A 27,398-nucleotide genomic window follows, 5' to 3' on the forward strand; every position below is an offset into this window, starting at 1 on the left:
GTTAATGTCCTCTAGACATGTCTTTGCATCCAATTACCACATGTCCCTGATGCTAAAACCTTGAAGTGCAAAGTCTGTAAAGAAACCAGAAAAGCATCCTCACAGATTTATTTGAAAGGTATTGAGAAGGCAAACTTCAGAGGTAGACTCTTTGTGGAACGAGATTACAAAGCAAAATGGTGAGTTGAGATACACCTCTCAACATAGAACACAGTAGGACTTAGGTGTTTCCTGGCCTTCCAGGAATATAGACTGTCTTGGGCATGTGGAGGGTTTCAGTGGTGACACCCAGCGCTTTGGGCTCTTAAAGTAGATTAGGAAGCGCCCCTAAAGCAGATTAAGCTCTCAAGGTGTTGTAATAGCGATGATAATGATGATGGTGGTGATAAATATTGAAGTAGGGGAAGGATATATTTAATTATGTCTTTGCAATGCTTACTTATACTCATGGAAAAAAAAAGTCTGTCTCTGGCCCCAATTCATTTCTATGTCTCCCCTACTAAGAGCATCTGGGATTTGTTTCTTATTTCTAGACTTGTCTTGTGTAAAAGGATAATGTTTTAAAGATAGCTGCAGAGAGGGTTAGGCATTGTGGTGCAGCAGGTTAGGTAGCTGCTTGACATGCCTGCAGCCCATAATGGAGTGTCTGAGATCTAGTCCTGGCTCTGTTTCTGATCCAACTTCCTGATAACGTGCCTGGAAGGTACTTGGGTACCTACCACCCCATGGGAGACCTGGATGGAGTTACTAACTCCTGGCTTCAGCCCAGCCCAACCCCTGCTGTTGTAGCTTTGGGGAACAAACCAAGATGGAAGATCTCTTTCTCTTTGTCACTCTACCTTTCAAATAAATAAATAAATCTTAGAAGAGGCCCAAAAAAGGGGATTCTTTTAAGAATAAAGTAGACCAAGGCCGGCACCATGGCTCACTAGGCTAATCCTCTGCTTGCGGCGCTGGCACCCCAGGTTCTAGTCCAGGTTGGGGCACTGGATTCTGTCCCAGTTGCTCCTCTTCCAGTCCAGCTCTCTGCTGTGGCCTGGGAGTGCAGTGGAGGATGGCCCAAGTGCTTGGGCCCTGCACCTGCATGGGAGACCAGGAGGAAGCACCTGGCTCCTTGCTTCGGAATGGCGCAATATGCCGGCCTTAGTGGCCATTTGGGGGTGAGCCAATGGAAAAAGGAAGACCTTTCTCTCTGGCTCTCTCACACTAACTCTGCCTGTGGGGGGAAAAAAAAAAGTAGACCAAAATACTTTCCCTTCAGTAGAGCAGAAAGAGCAAAACATTAGTTTTTTTAAAATTGTGAATTGAGAGTGGGAATGGAGCTGGAGAGTTCAGGGAAGGTACAGCATTATGAGAAAAATGAACAGGGGCCTGCACTGTGGTGCAGCAGGTTAAAGCCCTGGCCTGAAGCACTGGCATCCCATATGGGCGCCAGTTCTAGTCTTGGCTGCTCCTCTTCCGATCCAGTTCTCTGCTATGGCCTGGGAAAGCAGTAGAAGATGGCCCAAGTCCTTGGGCCCCTGCAACCATGTGGGAGACCCAGAAGAAGCTCTTGGCTCCTGGCTTCGGATCGGCGCAGCTCCGGCCATTACAGCCATCTGGGGAGTGAACCAGTGGATGGAAGACCTCTCTCTGTAACTCTTTCAAATAAATAAAGTAAATCTTAAAAAAAAAAAAAAAAGAAAGAAAGAAAAATGATTAAAAGGAATTGGGAAGGAAGATATTCATATATTAATAGAGGTGCTGCAGTGACTTTTGAATTGAGTTAATTTTCTTTGAGCATCTCAATATATTCAAATTTGACTTTTTTTTTTTTTTTTTTTTTGAGGTTAAACTTGTTTCTTCTATGTGATGCCATTCCAGCACTGGACTCATGGAGGCTGAGCCTTTGTTCAGGTAATAATAGGTAACTTTTGTGGAGCATTTTCTATGTGGTAGGCAACAAACTAAGTGCTATACCTTTGTTCTCATTGAATTCTCAAATAACCCTATCCAAATGGAAGTATTATAGTACTTCTTTAATAGATGAAGAAATTGAGATGCACAGAGTATATCAAGATTGAGTTCAGCTGAATTAAAAAAAAATACCTGTTGGCTGCAGTTGAAGTGAGAGATGCTGGGAGTTTGGGTTAGATGATGCCATCATTCATTTGTCATAAATATCATGGATACAAAGTGGTTTTGATTGAATTTCACCCAGAATTCCGTCATGTTTTTCTACCAGTGAATCCATTGTTACTTGTCTTTAAAACAATGGACTTTTGGTAAAGAAAAATCTTTTGGTAAAGAAAAATGTAGTTTAGAATTTTTAGCATTCAAGCTTTTCTAACTTGCTATAAAATAGATTAAAAATTTTTTGAAATAGTTTGTGTGAATATCTATATAAGATAAATGGAAGTGGTAAATTCTTTCTTTCTTTGAAAGGTAAAGTTATGAGGGAGTGGGGGAAAGACAGAGAAAAGTCTTCTGTTTGCTGTTTCTCCCCTCGAATGGCTGCAATAGCCAGGACTAGGCCAGGCTGAAGCCAGGAGCCTGAAACTCCAACTGGGTCTCCCATGTGGGTAGCAGGAGCCCAAGCACTTGGGCCATTTTCTGCTGCTTTCCTAGGCACATTAGAAGGGAGCTAGAACAGAAGTGGAGCAGCCAGGATTGGAACCAGTGCTCATACGGGATGCCGGCATTTTATGCTGTGGCTTAACCCCTTGTGCCACAATACCAGCCTGAATTCCTTTCTTAAGAGGTGATTGATATAGGTAACAGAAGTTGCTCATTAATTTCTTCTTGCTTGAGATACTGTTGGCAGGTATCTTCATCTTTTTATTTTTCTAAAGATTTATTTATTTGAAAGGCAGAGTGACAGAGAGAGACAGAGAATGAGAGAAAGAGAAAATCTTCCATCTACTCCTTTACTCCTTAAAATGGCTGCAGTATTGGGCCATGGATTGGGCCATGCCGAAGTCAGGAGCCAGGAACTCCATCCAGATCTATCATGTGAGTGACAGGGAGCCATTTTCTGCTGTCTTCCCAAGCAGATTAGTGGGAAGCTGGATTGGAAGCAGACAAGCCAGGATGCTATCTGGCACTCCAATTAAGGATGCCAGTGTTAAGTGGCAACTTATCCTGCTGCACCAACACAATGCCAGCCCCAGGTATTATTAGGGTTCCTTTTTTTTTTAAGATTTATTTATTTAAAAAATGGAGAGAGAGAGAGAGAGAAACAGAAAGATCTCCTATCTGCTGGTTCACTCCTTAAGTGACTACAACAGCCTGTGCTGATCTGGGCCAGGATGACTCCAGGAGCCCATCAGGGCAGGAACTTAAGTATTTGAGCCATCATTTGTTGCTTCCAGGCACATTAGCAGGGGACTGGATTGGAAGCAGAGTAGCTAGGACTCAAACTGGCACTCCCATATGGGATGTGGAAGTCCCAAGCAGTGGTTTAATCCACTGAGCCACAACACTGGCCCCTTACAAGGATTTCTTATAGGAGCTTTCCTATTATATCTAAATGCTCAATTACAGATCACATTGATTACACTACTTACCATGTGTAAAGGAGAATTGAAAGGGTTTTTGGCATTACCAATTGAATGTCAGTGAAAAATCAAGATTGAGCATCTCTGAAATGATAATTTAGGTTAAATGGAAGTATTTTCAAATTTATGAAAATTGAAATTCATAGTCTACTTTGAGTGGTCCTCCATATTCAGTCTTGCCAAGGGTTGTCTGTACACTCAGTGAGTTAAAGTAAAATTGTTTGTACCTTCTCAGTTGAGTGGCCAACATGAATATATTTGTCTGTTTCCTTTTCCCCATCATTTTTAAAGAAAGAGCTCTAGTGAGGTATAATTGACATGTAACAAGCTATATATATTAAAATGTGTAATTTAAGGTTTTTTTTTTAAAGATTTATTTATTTGAGAGGCAGGGTTACAGAGGGATGGGGGGGGGGGGGTGTCTTCCATCTGCTGGTTCACTCCCCAGATGGTCGCAAAGGCCAGAGCTGGGCAGATCGGAAGCCAGGAGCCAGAAGCCTCATCCAGGTCTCCCACGTGGATACAGGGGCGCAAACACTTGGGCTATCCTCCACTGCCTTCCCAGGCCACTAGCAGGGAGCTGGATTGGAAGTGGAGCAGCCGGTACTCAAACTGGTGCCCATTTGGGATACTGACACCACAGGCAGAGGCTTAACCTACTATACCATAGCACCGGCCCCTAATTTAAGTTTTGACAAATGTGCATATCCGTGAAACTCACCACAATCAAGATAAAGAACAGGCTCACCAGCTGAAAGGTTTCCTTATCCTCATTTGTAACCCAACTTCTGATCTCCAGGCAGTCCCTGATCAGCTTTCATGTCAGAATATTTTGCATTGCTGAGGATTTTATATATGGAATCATAGAGTGTACTCATTTATTTATTTATTTTTGGTCTGGCATTTTTATTCAGTGTAATTATGTTACTGCCTATGCCAATAATTAATTCATTTTTATTACTAAGTGGAAATCCATTATAGACATTACACAGTTTGTTTATCCATTCACTTGATGATGGACACTTGGATTGTTTTTAGTTTTTGACAATTACAAATAAAGCTGTGCTATAAATATTTGCGTAGAAGTATTTGTATGGATGTGTACTCTTTTTTCCCTTCAAGTTAATTTTTTTGCAGTTGAGGTGAAGTTCATGTAATTAACAATTTTGGAATTCAATTCAGTGGTATATGTGTTTATACTGTTTATAACTACCAGCTTTCTCTGGTTTAAAACTTTTTCATCATCCCATAAACTACACCATACCCATCTCTCCCTATTCCCTCCCTGCATCTCTTGATAACCTCTAATCTGCCTTCTGTCTGTATGGATTTGCCAAACCAAAGCAGTCATATGTAAAAGAAACCTTTCAATAGTGGACCTTTGTGTCTGAGTTTTTTTAAAATTTATCCAAGTTGTAGCATGTACTACTACTTTGTTTCTTTAAAATTTAAAAAAGATTTGGGAGTGGGGGGCGCAGTGCTGTGGTCAATGGGTTATTCCATACAGTGCCAGCATCCCAAGTGGGTACCAGTTCAAGTCCTGGCTCCTCCACTTCTGATCTAGCTCCCTGCTAACGTGCATGGAAGAGCAGCAGAAGATGGCCCAACTCCTTGGGCCCCTGCACCCATGTGGAAGACCAGTATGAAGTCTCTGGCTTCTGGGCTTTGGCCTGGCCCAGCCCTGGCTTTTTAGGCTATTTGGGAGTGAATCAGCTGAATTCACAGTGAATCTGTCTGCCTGTGCCTCTTCCTTTCTGTAACACTGCCTTTCAAAAAAAAATTTAACCAGTAACATTCAAATTGTATTTATTTATTGAGTACTATATGATGTTTTAATAACATGTATGCATCATGCATTGTTCAAATCAGAGTAAACGTAATATATCTCCTAAAACATTCATTTTTTTCTTTGTGGTTAAAATACTCAAAATCTTCTACCTTTTATACACACACACACACACAGAAAATATATAATCATTATCTTCTTTCTCCTAACTACAATTTATTATTTGTTAACCAGTATTTTCTCATCCCTTCTTCCCATTTACTTTCCCCAGCCTCTGGTAACCTCCATCGTACTTTTGAATTTCTATGAGAGCAACCCTTTCAGATTGCACATATGAGTGGATCATGCAGTACGTTTCTGTGCCAGTCTTATTTCACGTGTGACTAACAGTTTCATCTCCATTTTCCAAAGGACAAGATTTCAACTTTTCCAATGACTATAATAGTCCATTGTACATACACAGACATCAATTTATCCGTTCTTTAGTTGATGGACATTTGGGTGGTTTCTACCTTTCAGGTATTATGAATAATACTACTATAAATACTTAAGTAAAAGGATCTGGGTCTTTGCTTTCAATTCTTTTTTTTTTTTTTTCCTTAAAGATTTATTTCTTTATTTGAAAACATTACACAGAAAGAGGAGAGACAGAGAGAGAGAGAGGTCTTCCATCTTCTGGATCATTCCCCTGTTGGCCACAACAGCCGTAGCTGCACCGATCTGAAACCAGGAGCCAGGAGCTTCTTCAGGGTCTCATACGCAGTTGCAGGTGCCCAAGGACTTGGGCATCTTCTACTGCTTTCCCCAGGCCACAGCAGAGAGCTGGATCGGGAGTGGAGCAGCCGGGACTTGAACTGGCACCCATGTGAGATGCCAGCACTGCAGATGGCGGCTTTACCCGCTATGCCACAGCGCCGGCCTCTACTTTCAATTTTTTTTTTTTTTTTTTTTGGACAGGCAGAGTGGATAGTGAGAGAGAGAGAGACAGAGAGAAAGGTCTTCCTTTTTGCCGTTGGTTCACCCTCCAATGGCCGCTGCGGCCGGCGCATCGCGCTGATCCGAAGCCAGGAGCCAGGTGCTTCTCCTGGTCTCCCATGCGGGTGCAGGGCCCAAGCACTTGGCCCATCCTCCACTGCCTTCCCGGGCCATAGCAGATGGCTGGCCTGGAAGAGGGGCAGCTGGGATAGAATCCGGTGCCGCAACCGGGACTAGTACCTGGTGTGCCGGTGCTGCAAGGCGGAGGATTAGCCTGTTGAGCCACGGTGCCGGCCTACTTTCAATTCTTTTGGTTATGTATTTAAGTGTAGAATTGTTAGGCATATGATAATTCTACATGTAACTTTTTGAGGAAACACCAGACTTTTATACAGTATTGTCTCATTTTACATTTCTGCCAGTAACATGAGGATTCCTATTTTTCCATATCATCATCAATATTTAGTTTCCAATTAAAAAAAAAAAAGATTGATTGATTTAAAAGGCAGATGACAGAGAATGGGAGAGAGAGGCCTTCCAAATACTGATTTACTCCTCAACTGGCCACAACAGTCAGATCAAGCCAGACTGAATCCAGGAGCCAGGAACTTTATCCAGGTCTCCAACATGGGTGGCAGGGGCCCAAGCACTTGGGCTATCTTCAGTTGCTTAATTTTTTTTCTTTTATTTATTTTCATTTTATTTGAAGGACACAGAGACAGATAGATCTTCCATGCTCTGGTTCACTCCAGTGCCTGCAAAAGCCAGGGCTGGGCCAGGCCAAAGCTAGAAGCACAGAACTCAGTCTTGATCTCCCATGTGGTTGGCAGGAACCTAGATATGTGGGTCATCACCAGCAAAGAAGGCTAAAGAGCCCAGACTTGGAGCAGCACTCTGATACGGAACCTCAGTGTCCCCAGCGAAAACTTAACTGCTGTCCCGAATACCCACTCTTTGTTAGTCTTTCTTTCCTCACTTTGAAGGTGTAGCCTTTGGGCCTCCATGATTTGTGATGAGAAATATGCTATTAATCATACAGGGTTGTCTTATATGTGATGGGATGCTTCTCTTTTGGCTGCTTTTAGGAGTCTCTGTTTATCTTTGTTTATTTATTTATTTATTTTTAATTTTTTTACCAGGCAGAGTTAGACAGTGAGAGAGAGACAGAGAGAGTTATAGACAGTGAGAGAGAGACAGAGAGAAAGATCTTCCTACTGTTGGCTTACTCCCCTAATGGCCGCTATGGCTGGTGCTGCTCTGATCCGAAGCCAGGAGCCAGGTACCTCCTCCCAGTCTCCCATGCGGGTGCAGGGACCCAAGAACCTGGGCCATCCTTTGCTGCCTTCCTAGGCCACAGCAGAGAGCTGGACTAGAAGAGGAGCAACTGGGAATAGTACCCAGCACCCCAACCAGGACTAGAACCCGGGATGCCAGTGCAACAGGTGGAGGATGAGCCAAGTGAGCCACATGCCGGCCTATCTTTGTTTTTTAAACAATTTGATTATGATGTGTCCAGGTGAGAATCTCTGACTTTTTCCTAGTTGAAAGTTGTTGATATTCGTAGACATGCAGATAAGTGGGTTTTTTTTTTTTCACCCATAGAATTTACTTATTTGAAAGGCAGACAGACAGAAGGAGAGAAAGAGATCAGTTCTCTGGTTCACTCCCCGAATGGCCACAGCAGCCAGGCTGATGCCAGGATTACAGTGTTCGATACAGGTCTCCTATGTAGGTAGAGGGTACCCAAGCACTTGGGCTGTCTTCCGCTGCTTTCTTAGGTGCACCAGCAGTAAGCTGGATCTGAAGTGTATTAGTCAGGACTTTAACCCACACTTCAGTATGGGATGCCAGTGTTACAAGTGGTTACTCAACTCATTGTGCTACAATACTGGCTCCTCAGTTTGAGACCCAGCTGCTCCACTTCCGATCTAGCTATCTGCTATGGCCTGAGAAAGCAGTAGAAGATGGCCCAAGTCCTTGGGCCCCTGCACCTGTGTGGGAGACCTGGAAGAAGCTCCTGACTCCTGGATTTGGATCGGCACAGCTCTGGCCATTGCAGCCAACTGGGGAGTGAACCAATGGATGGAAGACCTCTCTCTCTCTCTCTCTGCCTCTCCTCTCTCTCTGTGTAACTCTGACTTTCAAATAAATAAATTAAAAAAAAAATCACTGGCTCCTAGATGAATGTTTTTCATCAGATTTGAGAAGTGATTTTTTTTTTTTTTGGCCATTGTTTCATTAAATGCTCTTTCCCCTTTTGTCTTCTCATAGAATTCCCAATATTCATTTGCTGATATATGCTTAATTGATGTTCCACAGGTCTCTGAGGCTTTGTTCATATTTATTCATTCTTTTTTTTTTGTGCCTCAGACTAGATAATCTTTCATTTACTTAAAGATTTATTGTCTTGTCTGCCTACTTAAATCTGCTGTTGAGCACTTTTACTGATTGTTTCCATTTCTATTATACTTTTCAACTCCAGAGTTTCTAATTCCTTTTTATAATTTCTGACTTTCTATTGCCAATCCAAATTTCATGAGGCAGTGTTCTTCTATGTTCTGTTAGTTCTTTCCACATGATTTTCTTTCCTTTTTTGAACTTATTTAAAATAGCTGACTTAAAGATGATCTGGTAATAATAAGTCTGATGCCTGGGCTTCCTTATCGACTTTGTGTTGACTGCCGTTTTTCTTTTCAGTGGCCATACTTTGTATTTTAAAGTAAAATACTGCTTCATGTATAGTATAAGAACTTTATAATAATATACAAGTCTATTACATTTACCTACTTAATACCTATTCCTCGTGCTCTCCATTTGTTTGTGTAGATTCAGTTTTCCATCCTTTATCAGATTCATTTAGTCTGAAGGACTAGTGTAGGTCTGCTGTTGATGAGTTCTTTCAACTTTCATGCGTCTGATAAAGTCTTTTTGCCTTTGTTATTTTCTGAGGATATAGAATTCCTGGTTGACAGTTTTTCTTTTAGTCCATTGTTATTCCCTTGTCTTTAGACTTAAGTAATTTCCAACGAGAGTTTTGTTATCTGTATCTTTTCTTCATTCATAATGTATCCTTTTCTTCTGGCATTTTTAAGATTTTCTCTCTCACTGATTTTGAGTTGTGGTCTTTTGAGCTTCTAGAATCTATGTTTTAAAGTTTTGATTTCAAGTTGGAAACTTTGAAGTTACTATTTTTTAAAGATTTTTTATTTGTTTCTCCTCTTTGGATTTACCACTGACACACACATTAGGTTATTTGTCCATCATCACTATCAAGATAGAGTAGTTCCATCCCCACAAGGATCTCTACTGTTATTTCAAGAATATTACATAAATGCAATCATATAATATGTATAATTGACTTTTTTTCACCTCTTATGATTGGCTTTTTCTTAAGTGAGCATAATTATTTTGAGATTCATCCAAGTTGTTTCATGAATCAACGATTTGTTCCTTCTTATTTCTGTTACTCCATGATATGGCTGGACAACAGTTTGTTTAATCACTCATCTGTTGAAGGGCTTCTATGTCGCTTCCAATTTTTGGCCATTATAATAAAGTTACCATGAACATTCATATACAGATTTTTAGTGTAAACATAAGTTTTTATTTGTCTGGGGTAGATGCCCAAGAATGCAGTTGCTGGGTGGTAATATAATAACTACGGATTTCGTTTTATAAGACATTGCCAAACTATCTTCTGAAGTGGCTATTCCATTTTATATTCCTATTTGTAATGTATAAGTGATCCAGTTGCATCCTTACCAGCTTTTGTTATTGTCAGTATTTTTTATTTTAACCATTATGATAGACATGCAGTAATAGCTTATTGTGGCGGTTCTAATTTGCATTTCCCTAAAGGCTGATGATTTTGAATATGTCTGTTTATGTCTTTTGCCTGCTTTATAATCGGGTACTTCTTTACTGTTGAGCTTTAAGGGTTCTTCATATATTCTAGATACAAGTCCTTTGTCAGATACATAATTTGCAGTGTTTTCTCCTTAATTTATTCATATCTCTCTTTAACTTATGCTCCCAGTGAACTCTTGCCTCCTTGGCTTTCTCAGGTTCTCATTCTGTCTTCTCCATTCAGGGAGCATGCTAGACTCTGCCCTTGCTTTCACTAGAGTCCTTTGCTTGTGATATTACCTGTAAATAAGAAATATGTTAGAAAATCTGTGGGAAATGGAATTAAAATAAATTTATTTTGGTGCAAAAAATTTTGAAATCCTTGCATATTAGGCATCTTTAAAAAGCTTATGGAAAATGTGTGTTATGAAAAAACTCTTGGCTGGCGCCGTGGCTTAACAGGCTAATCCTCTGCCTTGCGGCGCCGGCACACCAGGTTCTAGTCCCGGTCGGGGCGCCGGATTCTTTCCCGGTTGCCCCTCTTCCAGGCCAGCTCTCTGCTATGGCCCGGGAAGGCAGTGGAGGATGGCCCAAGTGCTTGGGCCCTGCACCCGCATGGGAGACCAGGAGAAGCACCTGGCTCCTGGCTTCGGATCAGCGCGATGCACTGGCCGCAGTGGCCATTGGAGGGTGAACCAACGGCAAAAAGGAAGACCTTTCTGTCTCTCTCTCTCTCTCACTATCCACTCTGCCTGTCAAAAAAAAAAAAAAAAAAGAAAAGAAAAGAAAAAGAAAAAACTCTATGGGTGGTCCCTGTGGCGCAGTGGGTTAAGCTGCTGCCTGTAGCATCAGTATTCTATATGGTTCATGTCCCAGCTGCTCTTCTTCTGATAGAGCTCCCTGCTAATACCCCTGGGAAAGCAGTGGAAGACAGCCCAAGTCCCTGAGCCTTCCAGGTCCATGAGACCTGGAAGAAACTCCTGGCTTTGGCCTGGACCAGCCCTAGTCATTGTGGCCATTTGGGGTGTAAACCAGTGGATGGAAGATCTCTGTGTCTCCTCTCTATAACTTTACCCTTCAAATAAATAAGTTAATTTTAAAAAGAAAACTATATATCAATTTCAAACTATTTTTGCATCAAAATGAACATATTTTGATTTTGTTTTCTGTGAACTTTTTGAAGTACCCTCACACTTGCTAGGCATTAAGTTTGGGTAATCATGGAGCTCACCTCATTGATTTGCCATCTCTGGAATCCTTGTCCTTCGCCTGATAAACTGTGACTTAAAAACTGTTGTTTCATGCATTTTTGGTCTGCCTTTTGTTTCTGCTAGGAGGTAAAACTGATTTTTTTTTTTTTAAGATTTATGTATTTTAGAGGCAGAGTTGGGAGGAATTGGAGAGAAAGAGAGAGATCTTCTATCTGCTGGTTCACTCTGCAAATGACTGCAATAGCCAGGGCTGGGTCAGGCCAAAGGCAGGAGCCACGAGTTTCTTCTGTGTCTGGCACGTGGGTGAAGGGGCCCAAGCACTAGGGCTATCTTCTGCTGCTTTCTGAGGCCATTAGCAAAGAGCTGTATTGCAAGTGGAGCAGCCTAGACTTGAACCGCGTCTGTATGGGATGATGGTATTGTAGGCAATGGCTTAATTCATTGCACCACAGTGCTGGCCCTCTGATTCCTCCCATCCAAACCGGTAAATTTTTGTTAACATTAGATACGCACATTGTTACTTAATATTGTCCAATAATTCCTTCCTATCTAAAGCTGTTTTTTTAAAAAAAAAATATTTAATTTGACTTGTTTTATATACAGAGAGAGAATAACAGAGATCTTCCACCTGCTGCTTCACTTTCCAAATGCCTTCACCTGCCAGGGCCAGGTGTACTGAAGCCAGGATCCTGGAACTCAAATGGATTCCCATGTGGGTTGCAGGGACCAAGTACTTGAGCCATCAATTACCGCTTACCAGGGTATGCATTAACAGGAAGCTAAAATTAGCCAAGCCCTCCAGTACAAGATGCAGGTGTCACAGTGTTGTCTTAACTGCTATGCCAAATGCCCACCCCTCAAATTCTTTAAAAGGAGAAATGGAAGCCAAATAAAGCTCAGATAAAATATATTTCTAATGTTGTTCGTTGTCTGTTGAAACCCAGGTACTTCTAGCAGTTTGCAAATCAATGAGATATAGGTCAGCTCCCTTAGCACAAGATGAGAGCGTGAAAAAATTTAGTGACAGCTTATACATAGTAATATATCCTTTCTTATTCAAAGTTCTCTTTGGATTTAATGCTAAATTCTTTTTTTTTTTTTTTTTTGACAGGCAGAGTGGATAGTAGAGGGAGACAGAGAGAAAGGTCTTCCTTTTTGCCGTTGGTTTACCCTCCAATGGCCGCCGCGGTAGGCGCGTTGCAGCCGGCGCACCGCGCCATTCTGATGGCAGGAGCCAGGTGCTTCTCTTGGTCTCCCATGGGGTGCAGGGCCCAAGCACTTGGGCCATCCTCCACTGCACTCCTGGGCCACAGCAGAGAGCTGGCCTGGAAGAGGGGCAACCGGGACAGGATCGGTGCACCGAGCGGGACTAGAACCCGGCGTGCTGGCGCTGCAAGGTGGAGGGTTAGCCTACTGAGCCACGGCGCCGGCCCTAATGCTAAATTCTGTGCTGTTTTTTTTTCCTCTTTTTTTTTTTTTTAAAGATTTATTTTATTTATTTGAAAGAGTTACAGAGAGAGGTAGAGATAGAGAGAGAGGTCTTCCATCCACTGGTTCACTCCCCAATTGGCCGCAATGGCCGGAGCTGTGCCGATCTGAAGCCAGGAGTCAGGAGCTTCTTCTGGATCTCCCACACAGGTGCAGGGGCCCAAGGACTTGGGCCGTCTTCTACTGCTTTCTCAGGCCATAACAGAGAGTTGGATCAGAAGAGGAGCAACCAGGACTAGAACCTGCGCCCATATGGGATGCCGGCGCTTCAGGCCAGGGCTTTAACCCAATGCGCCACAGCGCCGGCCCCTCCTCTATCTTTCTTAATCTTTTCCTTCAAAGCATGTATATGGGTAAAATCTGAACTTCTGCATTTTAAGGTTAGGGTGACGGTTAAAATAGCCTTTGCAAACTAAGTGCATCTAGATGTTTCTCCTTTGATTTTTATAATTTATTTTGGAGCTTATATTTGAGTTTGACGGTTTAGTGTATATGATAGTAGTTCTTAAAGATTTTTCTTTGTATTTCAGAGCTGCACTTATCTATGTAAGTAGTTGGGTAAAGTAATGTATTGCCATAGGACCACATAACTATCAAACACTTGAAGAAAAAAATTTTTGGACTTATTTTCTTGGATTGGGCTACAAACTAGGTGGCTTTGAGCTCTGGGACTTCTTCTTTTTAAGATTTATTTATTTATTATTTAAAAGAGTTAGAGAGACACAGAGAGATCTTCCATCTGCTGGTTCACTCCCCAAATGGCTACAAACAGGTGGCACTGGGCCAGGCAGGCCAAAGCCAGGGACCAGGAACTTCTTCTGGGTCTCCCACATGGATGGCAGGGTTCCAAACAATTGGGCTGTTCTCTGTTGCTTTTCCTAGGCCGTTAGCAAGGAGCCAGATATGCAGTGGAGCAGTTGGGACTTGAACTGGCACTCCTATGGGATGCCAATTTCACAGGTGGCAGCTTTACCCACTACACCACAATGCCGGCCCCAAACTCTGGAATTTTTCAAAAAGGGCTGCCTCTGCCAGTCTTATAACTAAAGCTGGTTTTTTTTTTTTTTTTTTTTTTTTTTTTTTTAATTGATTTGAAAGGCAGAGTGGCAGAGGCAGAGGCAGAGAGAGAGTCTTTCATCCACTGGTTTACTCCCCAGATGGCTACAATGGGCCAGAAGTGGGCTGATCTGAAGCTAGGAGCCAGGAGCTTTTTCCAGGTCTCCCACATGGGTGCAGGGACTCAAGGACTTGGGCTATCTTCTGCTGCTCTTCCAGGCCATAGCAAAGAGCTAGATTAGAAGTGAAGCAGCCGGGATTCGAACCAGCACCCAATATGGGATGCTGGCACTGCAGACAGTGGCTTTATCCACTACAGCACAGTGCTGGCCCCATAAGTAAAGTTTTATTTTTATTTCCAGTCTATTGCTTCTGCTGATGAACTAAGATTGACTATTAGTCAGTTGTTTTGGACAGTGCTTCTCTAGATACTTTTTTAGTGGTAGCCTAGTAATTATTCGTTGGATGAATGAATGCCTGTTTATCACTATCTCCCTTTTTATATTTCATTTGGAGTTTTTCCATTTATCCTTTGGTCTTTTTTTTTTGCTCCAGAGTAAACCAAGAGAAGAAAATAGATGAACCTGAAACCATTCCTTCTCCTTTAAATATTGGTATGTCCTGAGGCCACTATTTTTCCTTCTAGCACTTTGTTTTGCTGCTTTAGCACTGTTTTCACCATGCGTTTTCCTTTTTGACCCCACTTAAAGCCCAGGGGTTCAACTACTTTCAGAGTTTGATGATCCTAGATTCCAATCCCTCCTGTGTAAATGTCTGTTACCTTGTGCCAGTTCCTGGCACATTACATTTACCATGTATTTATTTATTTTTCTTTTGACAGGCAGAATGGACAGTGAGAGAGAGAGAGACAGAGAAAGGTCTTCCTTTGCCATTGGTTTACCCCCCAATGGCCGCTGCGGCCAGCGCACTGCTGCCAGCGTACCGCGCTGATCCGATGGCAGGAGCCAGGTGCTTCTCCTGGTCTCCCATGGGGTGCAGGGCCCAAGCACTTGGGCCATCCTCCACTGCACTCCCGGGCCACAGCAGAGAGCTGGCCTGGAAGAAGGGCAACCGGGACAGAATCCGGCGACCTGACTGAGACTAGAACCTGGTGTGCCGGTGCCGCAGGCGGAGAATTAGCCTATTGAGCCGCGGCACTGGCCACATTTACCATGTATTAAACAGAACTTTATCCAGTTTTTTTTTCCAAAGTGATTTCTTCTTCAGTATCTCTATCTCACTGAGTGGAAATATCCACCCAGTAGTTTTCAACCTTTTTGGTATCCTTTATACTTCTAAAAAATCAGGTCTCCAAAGAGCTTTGGTTTATGTGAGTTAATACTTATAAATACTAGTGTATTGGAAATTAAAACAAATTTAAACCATTAATTAATTAATAAGAGCAGTAAATCTATTAAATGTTGACATATTTTTGATATTTTTCTGAAAAATAACTTTCTAAAACAAACAAGAAAACTTAGAGATATGTCTTTTTTCATTTCACAAATCTTTTTAATGATTGAACTAATAAACATAGTTGGATTCTCATACCTACCCTTTAATTCAAAGTAGTTGTGGTATTACATGACCATATAACTTCTTAGTTTTAAGGCTTATTTATTTATTTATTTGAAAGGCAGAGCAACAGTGAAAGAAAAGGAGAGAGAGAGAGAGAGAGAGAGAGAGAGAGAGAGAGAGATCTTCCATCTACTAACTCTCCAAATGACCAGAACAGCCAGGTGTGAGCCAGGATGAAGCCAGGAGGCAGGAACTCCATCCAGTTCTCCCACATGGGTAGCAGGGGCCCAGGCATTCTTCAGCTGCTTTCCCAGGCACATTAGCAAGAAGCTGGATTAGAAGGGGAAACATCTGGGACTGAAACCTCTGATATGATATAGGATGTCAGTGTCACAGGCAGCAGCTTAACTATTTACACAAGGACAACACCCCCATATAGCTGCTGCTGCTGCTTCTTCTTCTTCTTCTTCTTCTTCTTCTTCTTTTTTTTTTTTTTTTTTAAGGTTTATTTTTATTTATTTGAAAGCCAGAGTTACAGAGAGAGGTAGAGACAGAGAGAGAGAGGTCTTCCATCTGCTGGTTCACTCCCCAAATGGCCACAATGGCTGGAGCTTTGCCTATCCAAAGCCAGGAGCCAGGAGCTTCCTCCCATCTCCCACGTGGGTGCAGGGGCCCAAGTCCTTGGTCCATCTTCCACTGCTTTCCCAGGCCATAGCAGAGAGCTGGATCGGAAGAGGAACAGCTGGAACTAGAACTGGCACCCATATGGGATGCCGGTGTGTCAGGCCAGTGCTTTAACCCACTGCGCCACAGCGCCGGCTCCCCCATATAGCTTCTTAAAACTGTTATATACATGACAGTATGAATGTGGAATGATAAACAAGATATTAATAGTATAAAAATGATTTTGACCTTGCAAGTCCTATAGAAAAATCTTGGGGATTACCAGGGGTTCCAGACCACATTTTGAGAACTGCTTTTCTGTTCAGTCTTCTTGGTGCCCTTAGATGCCTCCTCCTATCCCAGTATTCCCACACATCCCTTTTGTCTCTAAGTCTTTAAAGTTTCTGCCCTAGAGTCCCCTCGTTTACAGCCAGAGTTCTAAGCTCATCTTATTCCTGTCTGATTTTTTTTTAAAGATTTATTTGTTTATTTGAAAGGCAGAGTTAGAGAGAGAGAGATCTTCCATCCACTGCTTCTTTCCCCAGATGACCACAACAGCCAAATCTAGGCAAAGCCAGGAGTCAGTAACCCTGTCCTGATCTCCTGCATGAGTGGCAGTGCCCAAGAACTCAGGCCATCATCCACTGCCTTTCCAGGTAAGTTAGCAGGAAGCTGGACTCGATATGAGATGGCAGCATAGCAAACTGGCTTAACCTCCTGTGCCATAGCACAGTACCTCCACCTTTTCTTTTAAAGAAAGCTTTAGGAGTTGGGCTTGTGGCCACCTAGTGATTAAGACATCAATTAGGACACATGCAAATTGCACCCAAGTACCTGGGTTTGGTTCCCAGTCTTGGCTCCTGATTCCAGCCTCCTGCTAATGCAGACTCTGGGTGGGAGCAATGATGACTCAAGTAATTGTGTCCTTGCCATCTACTTGGGAGACTTGAATTACATTCTTGGCTCCTGGCTTTGGCCCAGCACAGCCTTGTCCATTTTGGGCATTTGAGGAATGAGACTAGCCCCAGGTGGTTTTAAATGTTTAAAAATTCATTCATTTATTTATTTGAAAGGCAGAATGACAGGGGAAGAGAGAGCAAGTAAGCGAGCTTCCATCTGCTCGTTCATTCCCCAGTTGCCCACTAGTATCTGGGGCTAGGCCAGACCAAATTCAGGAACCATGAACTCTATCCGGATCTCCCATGTGGGTGGCCAGGACCCAGGTACTTAGACCGTCATCCACTTCTTTTCCCAGGCACATTAGCAAGGACCTGGATCAGAAGCAAAACATCTGGAAATGAAATTGGCACTGCAGTGTAGGATGCCAGCATTGCAAACGGGCTTAACGACTGCACCACAACACTGGCCCTTAAAATTTGTAGTTGTCTTTAATTACTTTCAGGCTTATGAAGAGAGAATGGTGTGTATTGTGATGACCATGGGAAAATGCAGTTTTGAATACAGAATAATATTTCTGCATTGCACACATTGTTGAGTTTGTTGAATACATCTGGGTCTGGCTATTCTTATAGTCCTCAAGGTACAGTCTTCAGATTGTCCAGCCAACACTGTTCATCAGAGCCTATACTTGAATCATTCTTGAATAGGTTGAGACTTGTGTGATTAATATGAACCCAGGATTTTGGACTGTCCTTATCTAACCATTAAGATTTTGGTACCAGGGGCCAACACTGTGGCTTAGCCGGTAAAGCTATGGCCTGCAGTGCCATCATCCCATATGGGCGCAAGTTTGAGACCTGGCTGCTCCACTTCTGATCCAGCTCTCTGATATTGCCTAGGAGAGCAGTAGAAGATGTCCCAAGTGCTTGGGCCCCTGTACCCATGTGGCAACCTGGAAGAAGCTCCTGACTCCTTCAATCTCAATCTCTCTCTCAATCAATCTCTCTCTCTCTCTCTCTCCCTCCCTCCCTCCCTCCCTCCCTCCTTCTCTGCCTCTGTGTAACTCTGCCTGTCAAATAAATAAATAAATCTTTAAAAAAAAAAAAGTCTTTGGCACCAAAGCCATAATACATGGGCCATTGGAAAACATCCAAACCATAACATAACAACCCTCACTACTAGAGATATAATTAGTGATTAAGAGTTTAAATTGATGTTAAACCTATGACATCGTGGTATAGAAAATAGAATTTTAATACCTTTCTATTTTTTTCTAAAAACTGTCTCCTGGGGTGGGCATTGTGGTACAGTGGTTAAATCACTGCTAGTAATGCCCACATCCTGTATCCAAGTGCTGAGGTTTGAATCCCACTCCGTTTCTGAATCAGCTTCCTGTTAATGTGCACCCTAAGAGACAGCAGGTGATGGCTCTGGGTCAAATTTCAGACTTCTGGCTTTGACCTGGCTCAGCCTCAGCTCTTGTGGGCATTTATAGTCTGAACCATCAGAGAGATTTTTTTCTCTCACTCTCTGTTGCTCTGCTTTTCAAATAAATATAAAACTACAAAAAAAAAACAAAAAAAAACAAAAAAAAACAACCTGTGTTTCTTATCTTTTGGATTTGATTTTATATAATAACTGCTATTGCCAAATAGTACTATTGTTTATTAGTTCTCTTATTATCAGATTTTCTAAATTCCTGAAAAATACTTTACTTTTTTTTTTTTTTTTTGCTCCATTAGAATTCTGGTATCTGTGACAATTTCAGCAGCATTCTTTGTTGCCAAGGGCTTGGGGGTTTGTTGACATGAATGCATTTTCTCTGACTCCTGATTCCTCCACCTAGGCGCTCTAGCCTGTGGTCTATTTTTAAATCCTGCTGCTGTGCTCTGTATTGCAGCAGTTCTTCCTGAATTATTTATCATTGTTTGGAGCTGAATGGAGCAGTATGTTTTTTTTCACCACTGCTCATTAGAACCCACGTGTCTGTCTTCAACTTGGTTGACAGATTTGGTTCATGTGAAATCCCACCAGCCCATCCTGAGGCTGTGAGGCAGTATGGAAACAGGTCGCAGTCTACAGTGTGTGTAAAATAAGTGGGGCTCTAATGTTATGGTATACATGTATATGTTTTTGTTTCAGGACCAGTGAGACAGTAGTTATGCCAGCCATAGACTGCTAAAAGATAGAAATTGTGTTTTGCTGGCTTTTCTGATGACATTAACTTTTTTTTATGGGTATTGCATTGATGATGGTTATTTAGGAGAGGTGCAGGAGAAATCTCTGTGAGAAGTATAACATTAACTTAAAACATTAATGTAGGGTCTTTTTTAGTTATAAATATGATTCAGATATTTGAGGAGACTTTGCAGTTTTCTGGTTTGGTGGTATATGTTGTGAGGGATTGGTTTGTTTTGTTTGGGGCTATTTCTTATTGCCTGTCTCACCTTTACAGACTATAGACTTGGAGGGAGATGGCAGTATCTAACAGCAAGGCCATTATTTTGAGTGATACTTCCTCCCTTTTGTGTTTTGCAGTGCATCAGAACTGATGCTTCCCTCTTCATTCTGTGCAGTTTCCTCCATCACATCTACATGAAAATATTTTTCTTTCCCGTTGTAGCCCTGCTTTTTTTCTCTTTGAAAAATGTGTATACTACCACTTGTGCATTCTTTACTTCTTTAAGTATTTAACCCTTTCATTATCACTGTAAGCCGAAAGGGATGAGCTGTCACTCATTTGGGCATTGAAAACAGTAAAATCTTGTTTGCCTGCCCTTCTCTTTTGGCTATCTCTTGAGTTTGGGTGTACCTTTTGAAAAAAAAATATGGGTATAGATTTGACTCCTGTTTTGTTTTGTTTTTTTCTTCTTGTAAATGATTGTCTCAGTTTCCTTCTTTCTTTTTCTTTTTAAAAAGATTTTATTTATTTGACAGGCAGAGTTACAAACAGAGAAAGGGAGAGACTCAGAGAGAGCTCCTCCATCCACTGGCTCACTACCCAAATGGCTGCAATGGCCAGAGCCGGGCCAATCCAAAGCCAGGAGCCTCATCCATGTCTCCCACATGAGTGCAGGGGTCTAAGCACTTGGGACATCTTCCACTGCCCTTCCAGGCCATTAGCAGAGAGCTGGATTGGAAGTGGAGCAGCCAGGACATGAACTGGCACCGATATGGGATGCTGGCACTGCAGAGGGAAGCTTAGCCTACTGTACCACAGCATTGGCCACTTGACTCCTGTTCTTGAAGTAATGATACAGTATATTTTTTTAAAGATTTATTTATTTATCTGTAAAGCAGAGTTATAGAGAGGCAGAGAGAGAGAGAGACAAACAGAGAGAGAGAGAGAGAGAGAGAGGTCTTCCATCTGCTGGTTCACTCCCCAAATGGCTACAATGGCCAATAGGACTTGGGCCATTCTCTGCTGCGTTCCCAGGTGCATCAGCAGGGAGTTGGATTGGAGGTGGAGCAGCCAGGACTCGAATCAGCACTCATTGGGGATGCTGGTGCTGGAAGGCTTTAACCTGCTGCGCCAGAGTGCTGGGCCCTCACAAACATGTTTGTAAACTCCAGATTTCAATTTTAAGGGCAAGAATAACTATCTTGTTTCCTGTAGGCTGCTTTTTTTTTTTTTTTAAAGATTATCTATTTTAAAAGACAAAGTTACAAAGAGAAGAGAATGAGAGAGAGATATATTGCATCTACTGGTTCACACTCCAAATGGCTGCAGTGGCAAAGGTGGGGCCAGAAGCCTGGAACTGCATCCAGGTCTTCCACATTGGTGGCAGGGCCCAAGTGCTTGGGCTCTCTTCCTTTGCTTTCTTGGGCACATTAGCAGGGAGCTGTATTGGAATTGGAGCTGCCAAGATTCGAACTGATGTTCATATGGGATGAATGGAATTCAGCAGTTTAAAATGCAGTGCCAGCATTTTAAACAGTTTAAACAGTTCATCCTTTGAACTCTTACAAATTGTTCCTGCTGCTTTTAGCGCCTGATAGGCAGCCACTTGCCATGTAATGGAGCAGACTAGTTGGGTGGTAGGGCACTAGGATAGGGAAAGAAGAGTTCTAGGTATTGTGGATTCTCTATATCTTTTAGAATGGTAAGACTTTACAGTCTTTTAGAATGCTAAGACTTTACAGTCTTACTTGATATTATATTTTGGAGACTAAAATGGCAGACTATAATGTAGCAAAAAGATATACTAGGTATATTAGTCTATTTGCTGCTGCTATAATAAAATACCTTAGAATAGGTACTTTATAAAGGATGTAGATTTATTTTGCTCAGGTTTGGAGGCTGAAAGTCAAGACACCATAGTAGTGGCTGTATTTGAGAGGAGACAGCTTTACATGTGAGAGAAAACCCAGTGATCTTTGGAGGATTTTCCTAACACACACTGTCTGATATAGTAGTCATTAGCTGTAAGTAGAGATTTACATAAAAACTAAGTTCTTCAGTTGTGTTAACACAATGCAAGTGTCCAATACCCACAATTCCATCATCATAGAACTTTTTTTTGAAAGCTTTCATTTAATAAATATAAATTTCATAGGTACAGCTTTAGGAATATAGCAGTTCTTCCACCCATAACCGCCCTCCCACCCCCACTCCTGTCCCACCTCCTACTCCCTCTCCCATCCCATTCTTCATTAAGATTCATTTTTAATTAACTTTATATACAGAAGACCAACTGTATACTAAGTAAAGATTTCCACAGTTTGCACCCACACAGACATACAAAGTATAAAGTACTGTTGGAAGACAAGTTTTACAGTTAATTCTCATAGTACAACTCATTAAAGACAGAGGTCCTATATGGGGAGTAAGTGCACAGTGATTCCTGTTGTTGATTTAACAATTGACACTGTAATTTATGATGTCAGTGATCACCTGAGGCTCTTGTCATGAGCTTGCCAAGGATATGGAAACTTTTTTTTTTTTGGTGCAGGGCCCAAGCACTTGGGCCATCCTCCACTGCCTTCCCATGCCACAGCAGAGAGCTGGACTGGAAGAGGAGCAACCGGGACAGAATCCAGCACCCCAACCGGGACTAGAACCTGGGGTGCCGGCACCGCAGGCGGAGGATTAGCCTAGTGAGCTGTGGCGTCGGCCTGCTTTTTTTTTTTTTTTTTAAGGTTTATTTATTTGAAAGAGTTATAGAGAGGCAGAGAGAAAGAGAGAGAGAGAGAGGTCTTCCATCCACTGGTTCACTCCCGATTGGCCACAACGGCAGAGCTGGGCCAATCCAAAGCCAGGAGCCAGGAGCTTCCTCCAGGTCTCCCACGCAGGTGCAGGGGCCCAAGGACTGCTTTCTCAGTGGAGCAGCTGGGACTTGAACCAGCGCCCATATGGGATGCCGGCACTGCAGGCAGTGGCTTTACCCACTGTGCCACAGTGCTGGCCCCTGGAAGCCTTTTGAGTCTACGAACTCTGTCAGTATTTAAACAGGGCCATAAGCAAAGTAGAAGTTCTCCCTTCAGAGAAAAGTATATCCTTCATCACAGAAAGTTCTTTTGGATTTTATTGTCTTAAACATTTTAGTTGTATATTAGTTCATGTGTGTGAGGAAATTACCCAGAGGCAGAAAAAGACTGCTGGAAAGGATTAGTCAAAATAGTCCTTGGAATACAGTGCCATGAGTGGTTTGATTGCAATAGTTAGAGTAGACAACACTTTCTAAGACATGGGACAATGAATAGAGCCCTTGGAAGGATATTGCCTTAGTCATGATACCAAATTAATACTAGTCTAAGGCTATCTTTTATTAACCCAACAAAGTATAAATGCAAGCCTCAGAAGGATCAAATTGTTCCTAAGTCAGAGTACTAAAACAAAATCCAAATTAATGGGTTATTTTAAAAAACTCCATCTATATGAAATGCATTATATTTGTTCTCTTTATATAAATAAAAAAGTAAGAATAAATAAGCCCAGAAAATTTAAGACAAAAAAAATCCCCCCATCAGCCAACAATGTAAAATTTGTATTTGGCTTCTAGTCACAAAATTATCAGGTATGCAAAGAAACAGCAGAGGAAACTGTCCATTATGAAGAGAAAAACCAATCAATAGAAATAGACCCAGAGGCCAGCACCGCGGCTCACTAGGCTAATCCTCTGCCTACGGCACTGGCACCCCAGGTTCTAGTCCAGGTTGGGGCACCAGATTCTGTCCCGTTGCTCCTCTTCCAGCCCAGCTCTCTGCTGTGGTCCAGGAAGGCAGTGGAGGATGGCCCAAGTGCTTGGGCCCTGCACCCCATGGGAGACCAGGAGGAAGCACCTGGCTCCTGGCTTCTGATCGGCGCAATACGCTGGCCGTAGCGGCCATTTTGGGGGGTGAACCAACGAAAGGAAGACCTTTCTCTCTGTCTTTCTCTCTCACTGTCTAACTCTACCTGTCAAAAAAGAAAAAAGAAATAGACCCAGAAATGACACAAATGATAGAGTTAGTAAACAAGGACATTGTTGCAGTAAAAACTATTCTGTGTGTTCAAGAAGACTGAGCATGTTATGTAGAGATGAGGAAGATATAAAAACAATCTGGCTCAGACTTCTAAAGATGAAAACTGCAGTGTCTAAGATGAAAAGTGACCAGGATTAATAGTAGATAGGTACTATAGAAGAAAGCATTAGTGAAATTGAATAGATAGCAAAAGATATTTATCCAAAATGAAACGTAGCAAAAAGACTGAAAATAGAAGGGAACAGAGTGTCAGTGATGGAATATCAAGCAGTCTTAAGAATATGTGCTGTTGCTCTGGCCTCAGAATCAGCCCTTAAGGCATTCGGATCTGGATAAAAAGCCCATGAGAATATTTCAGGCATGGAAAGCCAAGACACTGTGGGGAAAAAAAAATGACCTAAATGAAAGATCTCTGTGAGTGAAATCCCAGTGGAAAGAACGGGCCATCAAAGAAGGAGGTACCTTTCTCTGAAGGGAGGAGAGAACTTCCACTTTGACTGACCTTGTCTAAATAAGATCAGAATCGGGGAACTCAAAAGGTTTCCATAGCCTTGGCAACTCATGACAAGAGTCTCGGGTGATTACTGACGCCATAAACAAGAGAGTCAATTGTTAAATCAACAATAGGAGTCACTGTGCACTTACTCCCCATGTAGGATTTCTGTCCTTAATGTGTTGTACAATGTAAATTAATGCTATAACTAGTACTCAAACAGTACTTTACACTTTGTGTTTCTGTGTGGGTGCAAACTGTTGAAATCTGTACTTAGTATATACTAAATTGACCTTCTGTAAATAAAGATAATTGAAAATGAATCTTGATGTGAATGGGATGGGATAGGGAGCGGGAGATGGGATGGTTGCGGGTGGGAGGGAGGTTATGGGGGGAAAAAGACACTGTAATCCAAAAGCTGTACTTTAGAAATTTATATTTATTAAATAAAAGTTAAAAAAAAAGAATATGTGCTGTTGGAGTCTTAGGGATATTGTTTGGGAGGTGAAATTCGAAGTGATATTCGCTGAAATTTTTCTAAATTTAAAGAAAATTATAGGGGCTGGTGCTGTGGCATATCAAGCTAAGCCACCACCTGCGATGCTGGCATTCCATATGGTCACCGGTTTGAGACCTGGCTACTCCACTTTCAATCCAGCTAATGTGACTGAGAAAGCAGCAGAAGATGGCCCAAGTGCTTTAGCCCCTGCACCCATGCGGGAGACCCAGAAGAAACTCAAGGCTTCTGGTTTTGGCCTGACCCAGCCATGGCCATTGCAGCCAACTGGGGAGTAAACCAGCAGATGGAAGATCTCTCTTTCTCTCCTTGCTTTCTCTCTTTCCTTCTCTCTCTCTCTCTCTCTCTCTCTTCCTTCCTTTCCTTTCTCTCTCTCTCTCTCTTTTCTGTGTGTGTGTGTCTTCCTTTCTCTCTAATTCTGCCTTTCAAATAAATTAAACATAAAAATCCTTAAAAGTCCAAGAGCTAATTTACGAGTTTCTCTTCATCACTTATATTAAGCAGTTTGAATATGACATGCCTTGGTAGCTCATTTTCTGATTTTTTCTTTTTTGGGGTTTTTGAATATTTATATCTGTGGAAACCCAAAATAAGAAAATCATGAAGAGAGCTATACCAACACACATCTTTATCAATAAAGGGATACTCTTTATTTTTTTAAATATTTATTTTATTTTTAAAAGAGTTAACAGGGGCTGGCACTGTGGCGTAGCGGGTAAAGCCACTGCCTGCAGTGCAGGCATCCCATATGAGTGCCAGTTCAAATGCTGGCTGCTCCACTTCCAATCCAGCTCTCTGCTATGGCCTGGGAAAGCAGTAGAAGATGGCCCAAGTCCTTGGGCTCCTGCACTCCTGTGGGAGACCTGAAAGAAGCTCCTGGCTTTGGGTCGGCCCAGCTCCAGCTGTTGCAATCATCTGGGAGTGAACCAGCAGATGGAAGACCTCTGTGCCTCTGCCTCTGCCTTTCAAATTAATTAATTAAATAGAAAAATATATATATAACTTAAAACAAAAAAAGACAGTTACAGAAAGAGACAGAGAGGGGTCTTCTATCTGTTGGTTCATTCCCCAAATGGTCGCAGTGGCTAGAGCTGAGCCTATCCGAAGCCAGGAGCCAGAAGCTTCTTCCAGGTCTCCTACATGGGTACATGGGTACATGGGCCCAGAGACTTGAGCCATCCTCTGCTGCTTTCCACATGCATTAGCAGGGAGCTGGATTGGAAATGGAGCAACCAGGACTTGAACTGGCACCCACATGGGATACCAGTACTGAAGGCTGAGTCTTTTATTCTGCACCACAACATGGCCCCCAAAGGGAAAGTCTTAAAAAGAAGGAAAGGGTGTGATAAATCACATTATAAACAGAAGAACTGAAGTTTAGACTGAATTGTGTCTCCCGCAAATTCATATATTGAAGTCTTATCTCACCAGTACCTTAGAATGTAACTGTTTTTAGACATAGGACCTTTACAGAGGTGATCAAGTTAAAAATGAGGTCAGTGGGACCAGTGTTATGGCACAACAGGTTAAGCCGCTGCTTACAATGCCATCGTGCTGTGTAGGTGCTAGTTCAAGTCCTGACTGCTCCATTTCTGATCCAGTTCCCTGCTAATGTGCCTGAAAAAGCAGCAGAAGATGGCTCAGTAGTTGGGTCCCTGCCACCCAATGTGGGAGACCTTGATGGAGCTCCCAGCTCCTGGCTTCAGTCTAACCCAGCCCCGGCCGTTGCTGCCATTTGGGGAGTAGTGAACCAGTGGATGAACAATCTCTCTCTCTTTTTCCGTAACTCCACCTTCCAAATAAATAAAGTAAATCTAAAAAAAAAAAAAAAAAAAAAAAGCTCAGTAAGGTGGGTCTTAATCTAATCTGACTGATGTCTTTCTATAAAGAGTAAAGTTAGACACAGAGGGACACTAGGAGCACAGGCATGTAAACATGGAAGAGACCGAGTAAAGACACAGTGGAGGGCAGGAGGGCAGCCTTCTGGAAGCTGAAAGAGCGGGGCCTCAGGAAAAACTACATCTGCTGACATCTGATTTTAGACTTCTAGTCTCCAAGACAGTGAGAAAATAAACATGTTGTTTAAGCTATTCAGTGTGTGCTGTATTTTTATAGTAGTCCTAGAAAACTAGTACAAAGTAGGAATTAAAACAGACTTTTTTTTTTTTTTTAATTTTTGACAGGCAGAGTGGACAGTGGGAGAGAGACAGAGAGAAAGGTCTTCCTTTTGCCGTTGGTTCACCCTCCAATGGCCGCCGCGGTAGCGCGCTGCGGCTGGCGCACCGCGCTGTTCCAATGGCAGGAGCCAGGTGCTTATCCTGGTCTCCCATGGGGTGCAGAGCCCAAACACTTGGGCCATCCTCCACTGCACTCCCTGGCCACAGCAGAGAGCTGGCCTGGAAGAGGGGCAACCGGGACAGGATCGGTGCCCCGACCGGGACTAGAACCCGGTGTGCCGGCGCCGCAAGGCGGAGGATTAGCCTGTTGAGCCACGGCGCCGGCCTAAAACAGACTTTCATCAGAATCATTGGAAACCAGAAAATACTGCAGTAATAATGTTTAAAATGCTCATTGACAAAGCTGTCAATCTAAATTTCTGTGTGCAATGAATTGTGAGAAAATGGGAATTATTGCTAATGAGAAAAATTTCTTTTGGGGATGATGAAAATATTCTAAAATTGATGTTGGTGATGGAAGCACAACTCTGGCTATATGGAAAGACATTGAAGTGTATACTTTAAGTGGGTAAATTATACAGTTTATGAATTATATCACAATAAGAAATATAGATAAAGTTTTTCAAATAAATATGGGAGCTGATTGAATTCATCGTTATCAGAGCATCATAAGAAATGGTAAAGACAGGAGAAATCTATACCAGCGGAAATTTGAATCTAATAGAATTAAGAAAATAAGATGTATTTGCAGAAATGTGTGAATTATT

At 42.3% G+C, this 27,398-nt stretch overlaps 1 protein-coding gene across 24 annotated transcripts in view; it reads left to right on the top strand.

Moving 5' to 3' along the window:
• Positions 1–27,398, top strand: part of R3HDM2 (R3H domain containing 2) — a 167,562-nt gene that overhangs the window by 41,026 nt on the left and 99,138 nt on the right. For 22 of the 24 annotated variants that reach the window (XM_062203382.1, XM_062203377.1, XM_062203376.1 and 19 more), the window contains one exon: positions 1,829–1,896. The exons of 1 other annotated variant lie outside the window; for it this stretch is intronic. The gene's annotated coding sequence lies outside the window, so the exon portion shown is untranslated. Of the gene's footprint in view, positions 1–1,828; positions 1,897–14,453; positions 14,513–27,398 lie in introns of all 24 variants that reach the window. One more of the 24 variants, XM_062203380.1, reaches the window with a different exon arrangement.

This window comes from Lepus europaeus, chromosome 10 (assembly GCF_033115175.1).
Source record: "Lepus europaeus isolate LE1 chromosome 10, mLepTim1.pri, whole genome shotgun sequence".
In the NCBI taxonomy this organism is placed as follows: Eukaryota; Metazoa; Chordata; class Mammalia; order Lagomorpha; family Leporidae; genus Lepus; species Lepus europaeus.